The sequence below is a fragment of the Myotis yumanensis genome, unplaced genomic scaffold, assembly GCF_028538775.1.
Source record: "Myotis yumanensis isolate MYYU_CA2020_CCGP unplaced genomic scaffold, mMyoYum1.0.hap1 SCAF_1, whole genome shotgun sequence".
NCBI lineage: Eukaryota > Metazoa > Chordata > Mammalia > Chiroptera > Vespertilionidae > Myotis > Myotis yumanensis.
In genome coordinates, this window is record NW_027223752.1 from 188,435,922 (window position 1) to 188,455,185 (window position 19,264).

Genomic DNA, 19,264 nt, shown 5'->3' on the forward strand with positions numbered 1-19,264 from the left:
CTATTTGTGAATTACAAGTGTCAGTAAAGAAAATGATGTTGAAAATACAAGAAATAAAATTTATTTTCTCAGTCAAGAAATTTGTTTTGAACACCCATATGTGTCACATACTGTGCTTCCTATTGGGTAGCCAAGGATGGGTTAAAGAAGCATGGTTGCTTCCCTGTTGAGAAACTAAGATGCACCGAAGATTCTAAAAAGGTAAATGATATTAGAATCCAAGTAGAGCCATTAGCCTAAAAAGGAAGAAGAATCAATTATTTCATAGAAGTGGGATAAAGTGGGCTTGATGAATGCAGACATATTTGTAGATGGAGGAAACAGATTAAGAGTTTGAAGTTCATATTTTAAGGTCTTTCTTATTTCTATGACATAGTGTGCAAATCATATATCCAAATAAGGATGTTCATAGTAAAGACTTAAAATAATTATTGAAGGAAATGAGAAGAAGAAGCAACTTATTACATAGGATTATCACAGAGCAGAATTGATAATCTAGCTAAATTGAAGGTAGTAGATTTAGGTGTAAATCCACATGGTGGTGTGACTTTATCCAGTAGCACTCAGTAAAGTGGTAGACCAAATATGAAGAGAGAAAAGGCAGAAGTGTGGATTTACCTTTGGTTATGACAATACTAGCTGCTGTAATTATAATTTAGAAATCTCAATGGTTTAACACAATAAAAGATTATTTCTCTTTCATTTAAAATTCTTCAGAATAAAAGTGGGGATTTATTCCTAAAGTTATTTAGGGAGTCAAGGTAGTGAAGACACACCAATTTTCAGCATGCAACTTCCAAGAATACCTTAGGTGTTGTCATCCAACCAGCAGATGGGGGCAGGAGAGAAGGAGAAGGGTCATGCCAGAGGTAAAAGCAGGCCAGATCTAGAAGTGGTACACATCATTTCCACTCACTCACAGCCCATTGGTCAAATCTTAGGCATGTGCCCCAACTTAACTGCAAGCCTATATGCTAAGAAGAAGAAAAGGGGTTTGGTTACCAGAAAGGTAGTTTCTGACATGGGGTCAGGGTGAAGGTTTCAAGAAGTTAGGATGAATTGATGGATACATTGGGTCAACAACAGGTGGATGAAGAGACAGATAGATTAGATAGATAGATAGATAGATAGATAGATAGATAGATAGATAGATGATAGATTGATAGATAAAAGTGGAGGGAGGAAAGGAGGGAGGGATGGTGGGAGGGAGGGAGAGAGGGAGGGAGGGAGGGAGGGAGGGAGGAAGGAAGGAAGGAAGGAAGGAAGGAAGGAAGGAAGGAAGGAAGGAAGGAAGGACTGAAAGAGGAAAAGATAGACTAAGAAGCTGAGAACACAGGCAAAGGAAGATTTAAGCAGTAATAGAAGATGAAGTTAAGCCAGAGGGGAAGCAGACACTTGAAGTATAAGCAGGTAAGGGACTGGAGATTAAGATTGAAAAGCAGGAGTGAGAAAGCTAGAAATATTGGATATTGTGACCAGAGTTAGGATACTAGAATTTTGAAGTCCAAAGACAGAGAGAAATCCTGGGAACAAGAGAGTCCAGCATGTTACTAAAAGCAGGTTACTGAAAAAAACTGTGAATTTTCAGAGCTGCATGAACCACAGGAAGTAATGGTGGAAAAATAACAGCATTTGCAGGGACAAGCAAAATTGAACCTAGGTGCCAAAGTCTTTGACAAACACAAGAGATGAATTAATATGCCACCAAGCATGGAAATGGGTGTCAGGAATAAGCCTCAAAATAGAAGGAGGATTTTTTACTGGAAGATGCAGGAAATAGTCCAGAAAATCAACAAGGAGCTACAAGCCCAGTGAAACATGGGACAAATAAGTCGTCTCTATGAAGATGGTTGCCAGAAAAATCATGTCTGCAGCAAGAGGGCTTACTGTCAGTTAGGACAAGATGTTGCACAAAGCATTCTATGAACAATAAGTGCTACTGTAGAATGTGGTTAGAGAAGGGCTGGAAGACATCTGAAAATGCACCATGGGGCAGGGGGGAAACAGCAAAATAGTGGTGCTCAGGAGAAAAACTATGGCTACAAAACCTGCAAGTTTTGAGCAGTAGCACAGGAATCAAGATCAAGAATGAGAAGGATGATGGTATTACATGGAACATAAATTTGTTCCTGTGTCTCCTGAAGGTCACAGAAGAATGGCATTTGTTGCTTTTTTTCTTTCTAATTTTGTTTTATTGCTTAAAGTATTACAAAGAGTATTACATATGTCTCCTGCATTTGTTGCTTCTTGCCACATAGGCCCTGGAAGCTGAAGGCTGACCCATGTCAGACCTGAAGCATAGGATATGGTGTGGCTGAGACCCTCCATTTGCAGGGTACTGCTCTGAGGTGGAGATGGATCCCTTGCCATTTAGAACATCTGACAACCTCAATCCTACTGAATCAGGAAGGAATCTGTAAAGGTTGGGCTCTTCTCATTCATGACTCCAAGCAGAAGCCTTAGCAAAATAAATGTGGTAAGGAAATGCAAAGGACCAACAAAAAATATCTCAACATGTTCATTTACCACATAATGATATGTTTATAATAAATGAAGTATTAACAGCACTCGAGGTACTCAAAGACTATATTGAAAGCAAGAATATTTCCTATGACTCTGCCAATCCATCCAAGCCAAAGGGATTCAGCGAATAAACATCTGTCACCCCATTTAATTTTGCATAAGTGTGAAAACTGAAAAGAATATGCTTTTAAATACCACCAACATGGCAGCCTCTTTGACTCTCTTCCCTAAACTCAGGAAACTACCAAAAACAACTTGCCAACATGCTCCAATAATGATTTTAGGTTTCACAGATGCTATTAGGACACAGGCAAATAACAAAGACAATTACTCAATTGCCCATATGATTTATTAGTGATAGTAGGAAAAATGCTGCCTGGGGATCAACAAATAGTACAACCCTGGCCTTTTAATTCAGTGGTGAACTGAGTAATTTATTTCTACTCTGCTTACTTCAAAGTTGTATTTGAAGTGGCTAGATTTTGGTATAATGCAAACTGGTACTTGTGCAGTATAAACCCTCCATTTTTACAAAGTCTTGTAGCCTCATAAAATAAGAAGAGCACTAACACTATCCATTTGCACATGAAACCATTTTTATAAAAGCATTTGGAATGATTGATCACTGCCTTCTCCTCAAAATAATTTCCTCTCTTGGTATCCAGAAAAACATATTCCCTTTGTTCTTTTTCTGATTAACCCTTCTCTGTCTCTACTAATTTGTTCTTCCTCACCAGCCAAACCACTATATGTTGGAGTGCTGCAGGTCCCATTCGCTGTAAATAACTCTTCTTTAGCTTATTAATTTGCATGGTTTTAAATATCACTATATTTGCAGGACTCACAAATTAGTATTTCCAACCCAGATCTCTCCATTGAACTCCAAAATGCTTATGCAGCTGCCCTCTCCATCTCCATTTGGATTTCTACACGGCATCTCTGACTCAATGTGTCTAAAACACAAACTACAGACTCCAACCCTCCAGAAAAGCCTCCTCCCACCATCTTTTCTATCTAATTGAAAGGCTGTGTCATCCTAGATATTCATGCAAGACACTTGAAGTCATCCTTGAGCCTTTTCATCACACCTTATAACCAATCATCAGAAAAGTCTATTTTTTTTCTATCTTCAAAATACATGCAAAAGAGACAGACCTCACCAACTCTGCCATTTCCATCCTGGTCCAAATTGCATTATCTCTTGCTTGGCTTATTACAATAGCCTTACATGCTTTCTCTGCTTCTACTCTTATTCCTACTACTCTATTCTTATTCCAACTAGAGAGAGATCCTTCATGCCAGATTTTATCATTCCTGCGAACAAAGCCCTTCAATGGTTTCATATCACAAAAGTGGAAGCCAGTCTACATTATTGCCTGTCATCAGTCTGCCCCACCCCCATTTCTTCTCTGTCCTAAGTTACCTTTAAATCACGCCACTCCAGCCACCCTGGCCTCTTTGCTATGTTCCAAGCACACCTAGTTTGCTACTCTTAGGTTATTGGCTTGGTTCTACCTCTGTATGGAGTTATCTTTCCCTATCTACTTTTGACTTGCTACCTTGTTTCCTTCAGTGTTTTGTTTGCATCATCTTCTAAATGAGGTCTTTCTTGATCATCTTTTTTTAAACTACAATCTCACACTTAGCACCTTCCTACCTCCTTTTCCTGCTTTATATTTTCCAAAGCACTTACATCCATTTATCATATATTTTTCTTTTTTGTTTATTATCTATCTTCCCCAACTAAAACATAAATTTTGTGGAAACAGAAATTTTTGTATGTTTTGATCATTGTATCTGTGACTGCTTGGGGCTTGAAGTAATGACAGATACATAGTAGATGCTCAATCAATACCAGCTAATAAATGAATAAAGCATACTTCATTAATATGTAAAAACTGAATATTATACACTTATAACTGCCAAAATTTATATCTGAAAATATTAAGGAGGTGTTTATTTCTTTGGGTTACATGTTACAAAATGAAATAGGTCACTCAGTATATATTTTTTTAATCTCTAGAAATTTTCCTCAACTTTACACATCCTACTATTTTTAAATATATATTTTTATTGATTTCACAGAGGAAGAGAGAGAGAGAGAGAGAGAAACATCAATGATGAGAGAGAATCATTTATCAGATGCCTCCTGCACATCCCTCACCAGGGATCAAGCCTGCAACTGGGTCAAGTGCCCTGACCGGGAATTGGACCATGACGTCCTGGTTCATAGATCGACATTCAACCAATGAGCCACACTGGCTGGGCTACTCATCCTACTTTTGAAATTTTTTTCATCTATCTTATTTTTAATCTTTCTTATTCTCCAAGTATTGCTTTTGCATAGCATTATATTCTTGTTTTGTTTTAAGAATACTGAACAGAGCATTAAAGTATATATGAGTGAGTAGTGGGAGAATTCTCTAAAATTCTCACATAATTTGAACAAATATTTGTCTCATTTATGCCCATGTGTACATTTATGGGGATTTAAAAAATATCTTTATCTTCATTTTTCTTTCTTATTTTTCAAGATTCCTCAAATGTCTTTTGAACATTAGCTGTCTTTTCACATTCAGGAATGAGGCAATAAATAACTTCATTATCTGGGAATGTATGTGTGGGTGTTGGTGGAATTTTTTGGTGATGAGGTGGCCCTATGCTTAAGACTTCCTATATCCCCAAATGCTGATATCTTTGCTCTGGGTACCAACTCCCACATCAGCTGTCCCCATGAAATCCAGTCAGTCACTTATTTCTGTAGAGGAGAGCCCTCCAATAGTTTGCCTACATGGGTTAATGCTCATTGTTAGGTATTCTGTCCACCATGTGAAGTATAAGATTATTGTGACCTTCCATATATAGATCTCTAAAGCTCTTGTTTTCCAACTCACTCTTCATTCCAGTGTTTCATCAGACCTGGCATTCCTGAGTGTTGAGCCTCTTCAGGATTCAGCAGGGCAGATCTACTCCCTTTCCAGGCCCTGGCTTCTTTCAAAACCTCTCCCCCAACTGCTTCCTGTTTGCCAGAAAACTGTTGAAAATTGTCACCCACTGATTGTCAGCTCCTGTTATGTTCGCCGTGATATGTTTGAATGTTTACATCTCTTTAACTGAGCGGTCTGAGACGGTAAAGGACACAGGGGTACTAGGTGATCAGCGTGCCACTGTGAACCAAAAATTTTCTCTGCCCTTTTAAACTGCCCTAAAGCTAAATGCTAGAAAAGTAGCTAGGTATATAAAAATAAACATGAGGCTTGCAGAATTATTTTACAGGATAATTTGAAGTATGGATGTATAAGAAAAATTTAAGGCTATTTTTAGAGCATTTAGAAAGCTTGTGTAAAACTTACTGGGTCACACCACAGACTAATTAAATTAATATTTCTAGAACAGGATACATACACACAAAAATTTGAGGACAAATGAATTAAAAGGATGAGATATAAGTGCTCATCTCGCAGTTTGAGTTCTCTTAACCGAGTTTAAAGGCCACTTCCCGAATACTGTCTCTGTCAGAAAACTCTGTTGCCTGTTAATAATTGAAATGTTTGGGACATGCAAGGTTCAGTAGACAAAAGAACGGTCTCTTCTAATAGTTTTTATGATTTTAAAACCTTTTCTTACATTTAAATAAAGAAAAGGAATTATGCTCTCACTGTTTACTATACAGCCCTGTAGAATAGCAGGTGAGTGCATGTTTTGTCATTCACATGAAACTTGATGAGACCTCAGTTTCTATGAGACCTACTCAGGGTTTACATGAACTCCCTGAGCCAGGCATGTGAATAACCTGTGCCAATTTTAGTTTCTCCTCTGCTTTCAATCTCTATACAAACACCGGGGGCTGATTTAATGTCAACATTCTAAGTACCAAATGCATCATCATGGCCATCTGTTCTTACTACCATTTCTCAGGGTGTTGCTGACTTCAACTAATAATGCAAACATCGTTTTAAAATTAATCATCAACAGAGCAGTGTGAATTGTTTAAAGTTAAATGAACATCTCTGAAGATGACTAATGGAAAACACCAATGTGGACAGATGTTTTCATTTGGGGAAATGTGTTACATCCCTTCAAACAAATTCCATAATCTACCCCCACAACTTCTGCTTAACAAGTAATCAAGTAAAATATAATCATTCAGTTGCATTGTTTTACAAACTTATTGTTTTAACACACTGTTCTCATTCAGCTTTGACAGCTTTTTTAATGTTAAAAATATTAACAATAATAGCTTTAGCTCCAAAGGCATTAAATTTCTGTCACTTAGAATAAACCAACCATCAGATGTATTTTACAATAGTCTTCACCCAAACAGCAGCATGTTAACATAACTTAGCTAGTTCCATACAGGATACCCATGGCCTTTACAAACCTAAGAGACCAACAAATTCTCAGAAGAAGTTCAAAAGTAATTTTATCTTCTTCTTTTGCAGAAATGGCAGTAGCCAGAGAAAGCTAATTTGGATTCACACTTCTAGGGATTATTCTGTTGGGGGTTCTTCAGTATGGAGAGGAACAAATGAGAAATAAATAAATAGCTAAGCACATGTTTGGCCCAACAGGATGATATAACTGACTAAAATATACTCACAGAACCAAGAAAAGGCTACATGTTCCTTTAATGTAAGGAAAGAATTCAGGTCACAACATACAGCTTACTAGATACACCAATCACAATGTGACAGCACTACCAAGTAGAGGGCAGTCTTCCCTGTGTTAAGGCCCCACAAAACATCTATCACCAGGATAATGACTCTTTGGGGTGAAGATCTACTGAGGCCTTCTAGAAAGTGCATTTATATTTATTCTAGTGGACTTATACTTTCTATCCCCATCATCTATTCTTGTGCCCACAGACCTAAGTTAACCCTAGCACATTTCTGAGTGTTTGCCTCAGGACCTTGTCAGTTTCCTAGGAACAATTTTCCAGATAACAGACTCGAGCTTTAAATATTAGTAATCTTCCACTGAGTAATGATCAGATCACTTTAGTCCATTTTAAATTAGCCTTCATCTTCTCTATATCATATATTTTTAAAGTAATGAGTAAAGGTATGGAAGCAACTAAATTAATTTAAGCTATATAATGCAGTCAATAGAGGGAAGGCAATGAATCAATTATGTTGTCAAAGATTTAAAAGAAACTCTAAATCAAATATTAAAAAGAAAGTTATTTAAATCAAAGTAGTTATTTCTGTAGATACTGCATTGTTTACCAGACAGAACTATGTTTCATTTATCATTACTGAATAACATGAAACTCATTCCTACCTTGAAAAATATAAACTCAGTTAAGTATACTGTTAGACCCCTATTATGAGCTGATTATGCCCCCCCCCCCCCAAATTCATATGTTGAGGTCCTAACCCCACAGTACTTCAGAATGTAACTGTATTTGGAGCTAGGACTTTTAAACAGATAATTAAGGTAAAATAAGGTTATATGGGTATCCTTCTAATAAGATAAAATTTGGACACACAAAGTGACACCAGAGATGCTTGCAAACAGTAAGAAGGCCACCATCTACAAGCCAAGGAGAGAAGTCTTAGAAGAAACTAAACCTGCTGACTAGTTTATCTTGGACTTCTAGTCCCCAGAACTATGAGGAAATAAACTTCTGTTATTTAAGCCACCCAGTCTGTGGTATTTTGTTTTGGTAGCCCCAGCAAAGTAATACAACTCCATTTACTCAACAAATATTACCTGAGCATGATCATGGACAAGGTCATGCGGACTGAGAGAATAGCACGGCCAAAACTACAGACACATAGCAGGTGTATAGATTCACCCTACATATACCTAAAATATGAGGATTAGGTAATAGCATGTGAAGCATAGATTAGTAAATATTAGATCAGGAAGAGTCTTGTATGCCAGATTAAGGAGCTAGAACTTATTCAGATAAACCATTGATATAATTAAATTAGGGAAACATCCTAGTATAATTTGCACTCTAAAAACTGGTGTGAATGGAAATTGCCACGATAGTCATTTATGTCAAGAGAACTAAATTGGAGCTGGAAGACCATGAAAAGTTTGTCTTATGCTCCACCTCCCCACCCCCAACACATTTAAGAAATTTTGAACCAGCCTTGAAACCACATCCTGAACTTTACCTTACTCCTCACCATGGCAACCAGATCATCTGCACTCTACCCGAAAGGAGGCAGTCCATTTCACCAGCCAGCATCCTTCATTTGCTCAGAGGACCTAAAAGAGGTTGAAACTCTTGGACTTCCATGCTTGTCACTAAAGCACATCCTAGACAGTGATGGCGAACCTTTTGAGCTCAGCGTGTCAGCATTTTGAAAAACCCTAACTTAACTCTGCTGCCGTGTCACATATAGAAATTTTTTGATATTTGCAACCATAGTAAAACAAAGACTTATATTTTTGATATTTATTTTATATATTTAAATGCCATTTAACAAAGAAAAATCAGCCAAAAAAATGAGTTCGCGTGTCACCTCTGACACGCGTGTCATAGGTTCGCCATCACTGTCTAGAACTTGCTTAGCTCAGAGCCTCACCACGCAGAACCTGACCGGTCTTTTTTGAAGAGTCATCACACCATGCTAGATAGCCAGATAGGAAAAGTTTCTTTTGTTACAATATGTACTATTTTGCCTTTATAAGCTCTGACTTTGTCTTCCCTGAGACACAATTTGGTCTGCTACCTAAATCTGTGCCTCCCAGGTTGCAACCCCTTGCTCAAATAAATGACCTTTATTCTTTATTGCGGCTAAACTTTTTTTTTAATTGACATTGGCAAGAGTGTAGAATGTAAAGACTAGGAAAGTGGGGAAGGGTATGCACTGGGAGGATAATGTTAAAACTAAAAGGAGCTTATTAACTGATGTTAATAAACTGGTCACTAAGCAACATAAGAGAGGGTAAGTGTCTAATTAAAGAAGGAGGTGAGGTTATTCATAGAAAAAAAATAGCAGATAGCCCTAACCGGTTTGGCTCAGTGGATAGAGTGTCAGCCTGTGGACTCAAGGGTCCCAGGTTCGATTCCGGTCAAGGGCATGTACCTTGATTGTGGGCACATCCCCAGTAGGAGGTGTGCAAGAGGCAGCTGATTGATGTTTCTCTCTCATTGATGTTTCTACCTCTCTATCCCTCTCCCTTCCTCTCTGTAAAAAATCAATAAAATATTAAAAAATAATAATAAATAAATATATATATATATATATATATATATATGAGTCAAATCCAATATCCTCATTATGCTTAATGATGACACACAGAAAATATTACCTTTAGAGGAAGGAAGAAGATCAAGATTCCCAGGATCATCGCCATAATTTGATATTGCTCTCAAAACAGAGGTAGATGATAGAAAGAAATAAGTCATATAAATATTGGAAGGGAAAAGACAAATTTTAAATTGCAAATAGTATAGTTCTTTACCAAGGTGACCAAGTAAAAACTGCCTGAAATCTATCTTACATTGGAGTAAATTACAAAATTAATACATCAAACTACCATTAAAGCATTATGAAATAAAAAATAATTTCACTTAAAATATCAATTGAAAAGAAAAAAAGACCTAATATAAACCCAATAACCAAAAATATGCATTATTATACCTTATTTATAGGAACATAAAATAATATTTAAATAAATTAATAAGCAAACCACACTTATGTATAGAATGACTTGCCACATCTATGTTCCTATCATGTATGGAGTGCCATATAAATTAAAATACCTAGAAGATATGAAATTGTGCATGAGAACTCTACATTTTGATTGGAAAAAATAAGAGGGAGAGTCTACAAATTTCTAAAGAGAACTCATAATAATTAAAATAGCTCATTAATAAATTTAAAAATCAATTAAAAGACAAATATGAATAGAATAGAAAAAAGTAAAATAAATAACTAAATAAAAGCCTAAGTGAGATAAGAATTTATTTTATGACAGAGGTAACATTTCAAATCAGTGGAGAAAAAAATATTACTCATTAAAATTATCTTAGAAAACTACATAATCTTTTCAAAAATTATCTACCTTAAAGCTTACAAATGAATGAAACATGGAACACTTACACACACACACACACACACACACACATCACTTCACATCAAACCATAAATTTGTAGAAGAAAAATGATGAAATTTATATTGTCAGAGTTGAGATGACCTTTGGAAGTTGGACATAAAACAGATAAGTAATAGTAGCCTTCTTACTATTCCTCAGACACAGGAGGCCCACTCCAGCTTCAAAGCCTTGCATTTCCCTAGACTTTTCCTAGACTTCTCCTACCCATCCTGCCCCAAGTAGCCTCAAGGTTTTCTCATTTCCTTCATATTTTCATTCAAATGTTATCTTCTTAGTTCTGAAATTGCAATCCACTCTAATCTCCTTTTCCCTTATTCCTTTTTCCTGCAGTATTATTTTTCTTAGCTCTTGTCACCATCTAACATATAGTATTTTATTTATTTGTCTTATTTATTATCTAACTTCTCCAACTAACCTGCAAGCTTTATGAAACCAACTACACTTTTTCTGTATTTTTTGCTTGTCAGCACCTACAAAACTACCTGGAGCATGAATGAAAGAAAGAATGAATTTTTTTTTTAATATATATTTTATTGATTTTTTACAGAGAGGAAGGGAGAGAGATAGAGAGTTAGAAACATCGATGATGAGAGAGAAACATCGATCAGCTGCCTCCTGCACATCTCCTTCTGGGGATGTGCCCGCAAACCAGGTACATGACCTTGACCGGAATCGAACCTGGGACCTTTCAGTCCGCAGGCCGACGCTCTATCCACTGAGCCAAACCGGTTTCGGCAAGAATGAATTTTTTAAAAGATCAAAGGAGTAACCCAGCTGGCATGGCTCAGTAGTTGAACATCAACCTATGAACCAGGAGGTTACAGTTCAATTCCCAGTCAGGGCACATGCCTGGGTTGCAGGCTTGATCCTCAGTGTGGGGAGTGCAAGAGGCAGCCAATCAATGATTCTCTCTCATCATTGATGTTTCTCTCTCTCTTCCTCTATGAAATCAATAAAAATATATAGTTTTTAAAAAGGTCAAAGGGGTAAAAAGCCTAGAGAAAAAGGTTGTAATTAAAGTCAGAATGGGGAAAATGACAATAGTTAGACCAAGTTAGACAAACAGATAAAAATGGCATTAAAATAAAAATCAGAATGTCATCATTAATGACTTTTGGGCAAGAATAGTTTGGGAGACAATTCTCCACGGTTCTCTCATTTCTCTGTTTACTAGCAGAGATACTAGCAGTCCTTTATTTCAGAATGTAATCAAGTGTACCTGTATAGTGAACAGACTTGGCAGATATAGTATTTAACTCTGGAGCAAAAGACAGGTTTGCTTACAACTTTGAAAGATCAAGATAGTGACTCTCATCTGGAGAAACACGCAGTCATGCTTACTGCCCATTATATATATATAAAAAAGCTAACTGAAACCGGTTTGGCTCAGTGGATAGAGCGTCGGCCTGCAGACTGAAAGGTCCCAGGTTTGATTCCGGTCAAGGACATGTACCTGGGTTGCGGGCACATCCCCAGTGGGAGATTGCAGGAGGCAGCTGATCGATGTTTCTCTCCCGTCAATGTTTCTAACTATCTATCTCTCTCCCTTCCTCTCTGTAAAAAATCAATAAAATATATTAAAAAAAAAAAAAGCTAGAGGCCCAGTGCACGACATTTGTGCACTCAAGGGGATGGGGGTACCTCAACCTGGCCTGCACCCTTTAGCAGTCTGGGAGCCCTTGGGGGATGCCCCATGGGGAGCAGTCCTAAGCAGCAGTCAGACATCCTTAGCGCTGCCACGGAGGTGAGAGAGGCTCCTGCCACTGCCGCTATGCTCACCAGCCGTGAGTCCTGCTCAGGGCTTCTGGCTGAGCAGCGCTCCCCCTGTGGGAGCACACTGAACACTAGGGGGCAGCTCTGCATTGAGTGTCTGCCCGCTGGTGGTCAGTGCGCATCATGGCTACTGGTCATTCTGCCATCTGGTTGATTTGCATATTACCCTTTTATTATATAGGTTGGGCACTCTGTGCTCTGAATTTTTCTCTTGTGATGCCATCCACTCAGTGTACAGATAACAACAGGGGCCCTCTTTGTGTTCCTGAGAATTGGGGCTTGGGAACAGGTGTAAAAAATGCTGATATTCTGGTTGCTACAAATTCTGTGAATAATACATTTTCCTCTGTCTCTGACCCAGGAGTCTTGGTCTCCTGCCAGCATCTACAAAACTATATCAGGCTAATTTATTAGTGTGCAAGTATGGTAAAATCCAAGACCTTTTTACAATTCTAGATTGAGAGGTGCCAAAATAACAGGATTTTGCACAGATACACTAACATTAGCAATAATAGAGTCATTTATTTCCACTCAGTACAATACTAAATTACATCTTAAAACATCATCCAACTTCTTTCACCTAAATGATATTCATAAATGTATAACATTTATGTAGGGAAGTCCACTACAGTCATTGACCTGGCTTTCATAAGTCCTAGCTACAAGCAATAGACTTGTTCCGGATGATCTCAGCAGAAGAATGAAAGATATGTAAAGCAGAATTTACCAGATTACCTGAAATACAAAATATAGCTGTTCCAACTAACCCATAAAATCATGAGCAAAAACAAATTAATGCTTATTTTTGTATGCCACTGAAGTTTTTATATTGTTGTGTAGCAATAGTTGACTGATGCAAGACCCAGAATATTACCACTCTCCATGTAATAAAAGATTATTTCTCCCTTGTGCAATATTCTTGAGGGAGGCAATATAGGGCTAGTGTGGTGGCTCGGCTACACAATACTACTCAAGGACAAAAGTTCCTGCCATCTCATTGTTCTACCCTCTCCCTTAAACCATTCTTATAATTTCAAAATAGCTCACTATCTCACTCATGTTCTAAAAAATGGAATAGAGAAAGGCTGATCAATGAAACATACCTTCCTTTTAAATACAGACCAGATTTTGTACCCACCTGGCCTCCTTATATCCCATTGGCCAGATATTAGTCATGTGGTCACACCTAACTGAAAGGAAGGTAAGAAAAGTACCTTATATAGCAAAAAATCAGTAGCTATATCTCTCTTAAAGAAGGAAAGAATGAAAACTTGAGTACAACTAGCATTAGCCATTCATTCATATGGCAACCCTAATATTCACGAGAACCTCTCTCCTTCTCATAAGATAGTTTGATCACCTCCACAAGGGAAAAAATTCCAAAGCCCTATTGGATACTGTACCCAGCTAAAAGTCTCTCCCTTCTAGATGTATGAAAATCAATACTCTTAATTTGATTTTGCCTCTGGTCTGGCTCCCAATTAAGCATGGATGTGGAGCCTCATGGTTTGGCACCCTATACACTAAACATGTTCATGTGTCCCCAACACTCTGAATAATCAAGGCGTGTGAAGAAGGTGAGTATAGCAAACTAAACTGACCCTACTGAGCAAGGAGGATTGGGAAGCATTCAACAGTCACTGGGTCATGGCAATAATCAAATCCTACTAGTAGGAGTTACAAATATTCCCTGATCCAACAATAAGGTAATTCCTTTTGGTTGGTCTCATTGGAAGCCCTTGATTCTGCTTTCTGGAAAGAAATGTGGATTTTCCTCCAAAGCCCTTAATTCTACCCCCTGAAAGGTGTTTTACTATCCTTTGTCCTCGCTTGCAATGAATCAGGTAGGTATTACAGGGACTGCTCTTCTTAGAGACTGCAATGTTTTTGCTGGTCTGGATTTGGCAGCCCAGGAATTTCCTAGGGGGTTAAATAATTACAGGCTTTTCCAGGCGATGTTGTTGTTCTTTACCCATACAATTCCCTCAAAACCTTAGCAAGCTTCCAGGCAATTTGTTTTGGATTAACTCCATATGTAAGTAACTATAGCCAAAGATCTAATCTAGATGTAGTCTTTTAGACTGAAGATGCTTGTCTTTTCCTTATTACTCCGTGTGGCTTGCTTACCCCCTCTCTGGATGGAAGGTACATCCAGGCTATCTGAATCATTTTGTTTGGGTGGAAAATCAATACCCTTAATTTGATTTTGCCTCTGGTCTGGCTCCCAATTTTGGCAGAGCATTGAGCTTATCTCCTACTAAGGCAGTGGCTTTGAAGCTACCAATTATAATTGCTTTGGTTTGGAGTACAGAATGAGTTGACTTTTTCATACCTTAAAGACCTCAAATTATAGGACTCTCGGTGAAATTATTTTGCTAACCTGACACAAAGAGCCCCTCTGAACCGAACTGTATTCCTTTCCTCCTCTGCTTGCAGACTGGCTAACTCTAGCCTGAGTTCATCTCTGTCAAAGGATTTTGCTGGGAGAGCATGAAGCAGCCAACACACATCAGCTTTCCTATGATTTCCCCTAATGTCATCTAGGGTCTCAGTTACCATGTGGCCTGCCGTCTAAAATAAAGCAAGCAGCAATTGTACCAATGCTTTGGCTCCGCATATCAGAGTTCCATCAGCTTTAGCCTCCAATATCTAGGCCTCTGCTTCCTGCCTCCTGCTTCCCAACTGCTAAACATATTATGCCACATATGTAGGTCATGCCACTTTTTGCACCCCATTCCTGGTATCAAATTCTATTTTAATTAGCATGTTGGTTTGGAATGTGTAACAGAGACCCAAATGTAATACATAAAGGAATCAGAGGTTTAGTCCTTTCACATTAAAGCCTGGAGGTCCAGGGCACCCAGGCCCTTTCTATCATATAGCCCTGTCGTCTGTCAGATATTGCTCTTATCCACATGGTGCAACATAACTTATCACCACACTTTTCAAAGCAGCAGGATGGGGAAAGGTGGCAGAGGGGCATCCCTTCCTCTCTTTCAGAAAGGTCTGGAAGCTGCACACATCACCTTTCCTATGTGGGAACATGGGAAATGTAGTCTTTACATTGTAGCCACATGTCCTGCTACAAAACAAGAGTCCTTTCATTATAGGAGAACAGGAAGAGCATGGTGATCAGGGAACAAAAAATAGTCCTCACTACAAACTCAAAACAAGTGGCAACATTTATTTGGATCTAAGATATCGGGGGTCTTGTGAACCAATATTTCTAACAATAAAAATGAAGTTGACTAGACATTATTTTAAGAACAGCTGCTGGTCTAATAATATTTACAGAAAATTTCTATAAGGTATAACATCCAAAATATAAATTTTGATATAAATAGACATAAATTTACAGTTTACTTTTTACATAATAGGCATTTGAGAGATAGTTGTTGAATGAAAAAATAAACTGACCAATTAACAAATACTTATTGAGAACTTGCTGAGGCCATAATAACTGTGTTAGACACCAAAGAGATGTTTTTAAAAAAGTATGACATATGTTCCCATAATAGAAGAATTTGGCAGCATTTTACTTGATGATACTGGTGAAAGTGTTAAATACATCTAATAAAAGTATAAAATAATAATTTCAAATAATTAATATAATAATGATAATGTATAAATATAATAATCAAGACATTTTTTAAAATGTTCAATGATTGTCTAGAAAATAATGCTTTTCTAAATTTGAAAAATGTTCTTAAAATAACTTTAAAATTTCAAATAAAATACAACACTTAGATATCCTCTTTTTAACTTGCTCTGAAGAGTGACAGTTACTCGAAGGGCAAATGAATTAATTGGTACTTTTTTAAAGTATTCCAATAGTTTATTAGAAAGAATGTAGGCATTTAAAAAAATCCCCATGGTCATGAACATAAACTGAGGTTTTCAACCCTGGTACAAGCTGAATCAAAAGAAGAAGAAGGAAGAAGGAAGAAGGAAGAAGGGAGGAAGGAGGAAGGAGGAAGGAGGAAGAAGGAAGAAGGAAGAAGGAAGAAGGAAGAAGGAAGAAGGAAGAAGGAAGAAGGAAGAAGGAAGAAGGAAGAAGAAGAAGAAGAAGAAGAAGAAGAAGAAGAAGAAGAAGAAGAAGAAATACAAAATCCAATAGTGTATTAACATTTTTTCACTCATTTGCCATACTGACAGTGCCAATACAAATTTGGCCTAAACATACAGATTCTCAAGCAACAATGTACAGCCTTTCTTTGTTCTCCATGCTAAGAGAAATAAAAGTTTAAGGGTCAAACAATACCAAATGTACAGGCTTTAAAAGCCATCCTAGAGCATTTACTAGTTTTAGCTAAGACGCATTTGGAACACTGACAAGTGGTCATTTATGTACAATGACGTGAAGTAAATTTTTTGAAAAATAAAACTTTAGTGAAACAATCCTGAAGAATATACCAGAACAACATGCTACTAGTTTATGTTATCAACCAATTGGTTTCAGCCAGTTTGAGTCCATGTTCTAAAATGTAAAACTTAGTTATCTTTCTGTAGTCCAAGAGCTTCCTATCATGTCAGTATCTATGAAGATAGAGTCTTTATGAAGAAATGAGACTTAGGTGAAATGTTTTTATATATCACAAATGCCTAAGACCTTGGCAGTGTCATGGAAGTCGGAGAAATGTTCATGCATAAGATTATTGCCTTAGCTGACTTAAAACTGTGCCATACAGTGGTAAATATCAACCTTTAATGATTTCTTTAAGAAAACAAAAAGGTTGACAAATAGGTTAAAGGAGGCAAATGCAGCATCTGCCTCTGCAGTGGTTCTCAACCTTCTGGCCCTTTACATACAGTTCCTCATGTTGTGACCCAACCATAAAATTATTTTTGTTGCTACTTCATAACTGTAATGTTGCTACTGTTATGAATCGTAATTAAATATCTGATATGCAGGATGGTCTTGGGCGACCCCTGTGAAAGGGTCGTTTGACCGCCAAAGGGGTCGCAACCCACAGGTTGAGAACCGCTGCTTTAGAGCTATCAACTCAGGAATTTTCTCAATTAGGAAATCTTGCAGGGGAGTTATTTTTCTTTTCCAAGATCCGGTGAGGACAACATTCCTTACTCCAGATCTGGCATTTTTTTTTTCATCATCCCTATCTTGTGAATCATCACCTGCTCCATCTACTTCTGGTAAATCTACATCTTTATTACCACACATGTTGTCCATCATCTCAGAGAAACAATAAAAATTAGACATGTCTTCATCTGAATCATCTTCCTAGTCTTTCTAATTATTCAAGACCACACTAAGCCAATTAAGCTTTGCCTTTCTTTTGTTAAACTTGGCCATGATTGGGCAGCTTCTCCTTTTCCTAAACAACATAAACTTGATCTCCCAGTTATTTTATGCTTGGAATCACTTGGATCAATACCATGAAAAACATTAATTTCATTAAAATTATCACTTTCTCCAAGACAATTGAATATAGTTTGGATTTTCCCAAATTTACATTAACATTTTTACTGTCTTCAACACAAAATTCAATGAAGACACACAGTTCCTCCGAGTGATTGTACCACTTTGCAAAAGCAGGCTGCACGGTGAACAGGGCCTTGGTTTCCAGTGAATGTGTGGTGGGCAGTGACTCCACTCCCATGGTGACTCCAGTGTTTTCCTCCTAGTGGGGCCCCTTCTCACTTCGCTCAGGCAATGGCTGCAGCACTGGGGCCCAGAGAGAGCGCCGCTCATGTCAGGGGGAAGAGGAAATGTAGGAAAAGGTATCGAGGACAGAGAATGAACTACGAGTGTGAGTGTGGGAGCGAGGTGTGCGTGGGAGCCAGGGCTGGTGAACTTGTATTTTTATGTAACTTTTACATTATAGCAAATAAATAATCTATACTTAAACTTTTAATGAAAAGTAATGAAACATTTAGCACAAAATTGTGACAAGTAATTATTTAAAGTTAAAATGTTTTCTCAAGTGATTTAATCAATAAGAAATAAGTGAACTAGTATTTGTTTGCAAGCATTGAAGCCACTTGTGCATTTGTATGAAGAATAAAATAATCTGTTTATAGTTTTGAGGAAAGCAAACTTGAAGCAGTACTTTTTTAAGGTAAAGTATTCTCATTTCCCCACAAATGTTTCTGTCTTCTAGCCTTCCATCTGAGAAGCAGAATTTAGCTTTTACCACAGACCCTTTTTAGGAATACATGGCTGTAGAAAAATGCGTGGTTTAATCACTCAGGTACATGACACATCCATATTGTTTCCACAAAATAACACCTTAGGAGAAATTACACATCTTTATAAAGCTTTTCATATCCCTTTTCCCTCTATAGTTTTGGATATTTGGGAATTAACAGATTTGGAACAAAATTAATTAAGTACAATAGGCACAGGAAAACAATTGCTCATTATCTGCTATGCCATACCATTTTTTTGAAGCCTCTTTGATGAGAGTAAATTTTTTGTTCTTTGAAAGCAGTCATTTAGTGCTCTACTGGGCAGACAAAATAAGCAACAAAGCTGAGAAATAGGGGGAGAGATCAACCAAAGGACTTGTATGCATGCATATAAGCATTACCAATGGACACAGACACCAGGGGGGTGAGGGCATGAGCAGGAGGGGGAGGCAATGGGGGGATAAGGACACATACGTAATACATTAATCAATAAAGAAAGAAAACAAAAAGATGAAAGAAAAAAATAAACTATGTGTTTACATGTCAAAAAAATACATGTTGCTGAAAATAATCTGGGAAAGATGTGAAGTTAGTTATCTTACTCCCCTCCGTCCAACTCCAGATTCCCATTAACATGAACAAAAGTACATAAAAAATAGGTCAAACATTGTATGAATACTGGAAACTTCATGCCAAAAAATATACATTCCTTTAGAAATAACATAAATGAAATAAATGAAAGAA

General features: G+C 37.4%; 1 protein-coding gene and 1 pseudogene across 1 annotated transcript in view; both read right to left on the reverse strand.

Annotated features, from left to right (window-relative positions):
- Positions 1 to 19,264, reverse strand: part of CFAP299 (cilia and flagella associated protein 299) — a 552,389-nt gene that overhangs the window by 460,991 nt on the left and 72,134 nt on the right. The gene's annotated exons all lie outside the window — the stretch shown is intronic.
- Positions 17,453 to 17,991, reverse strand: LOC138999094 (prostaglandin E synthase 3-like; annotated as a pseudogene).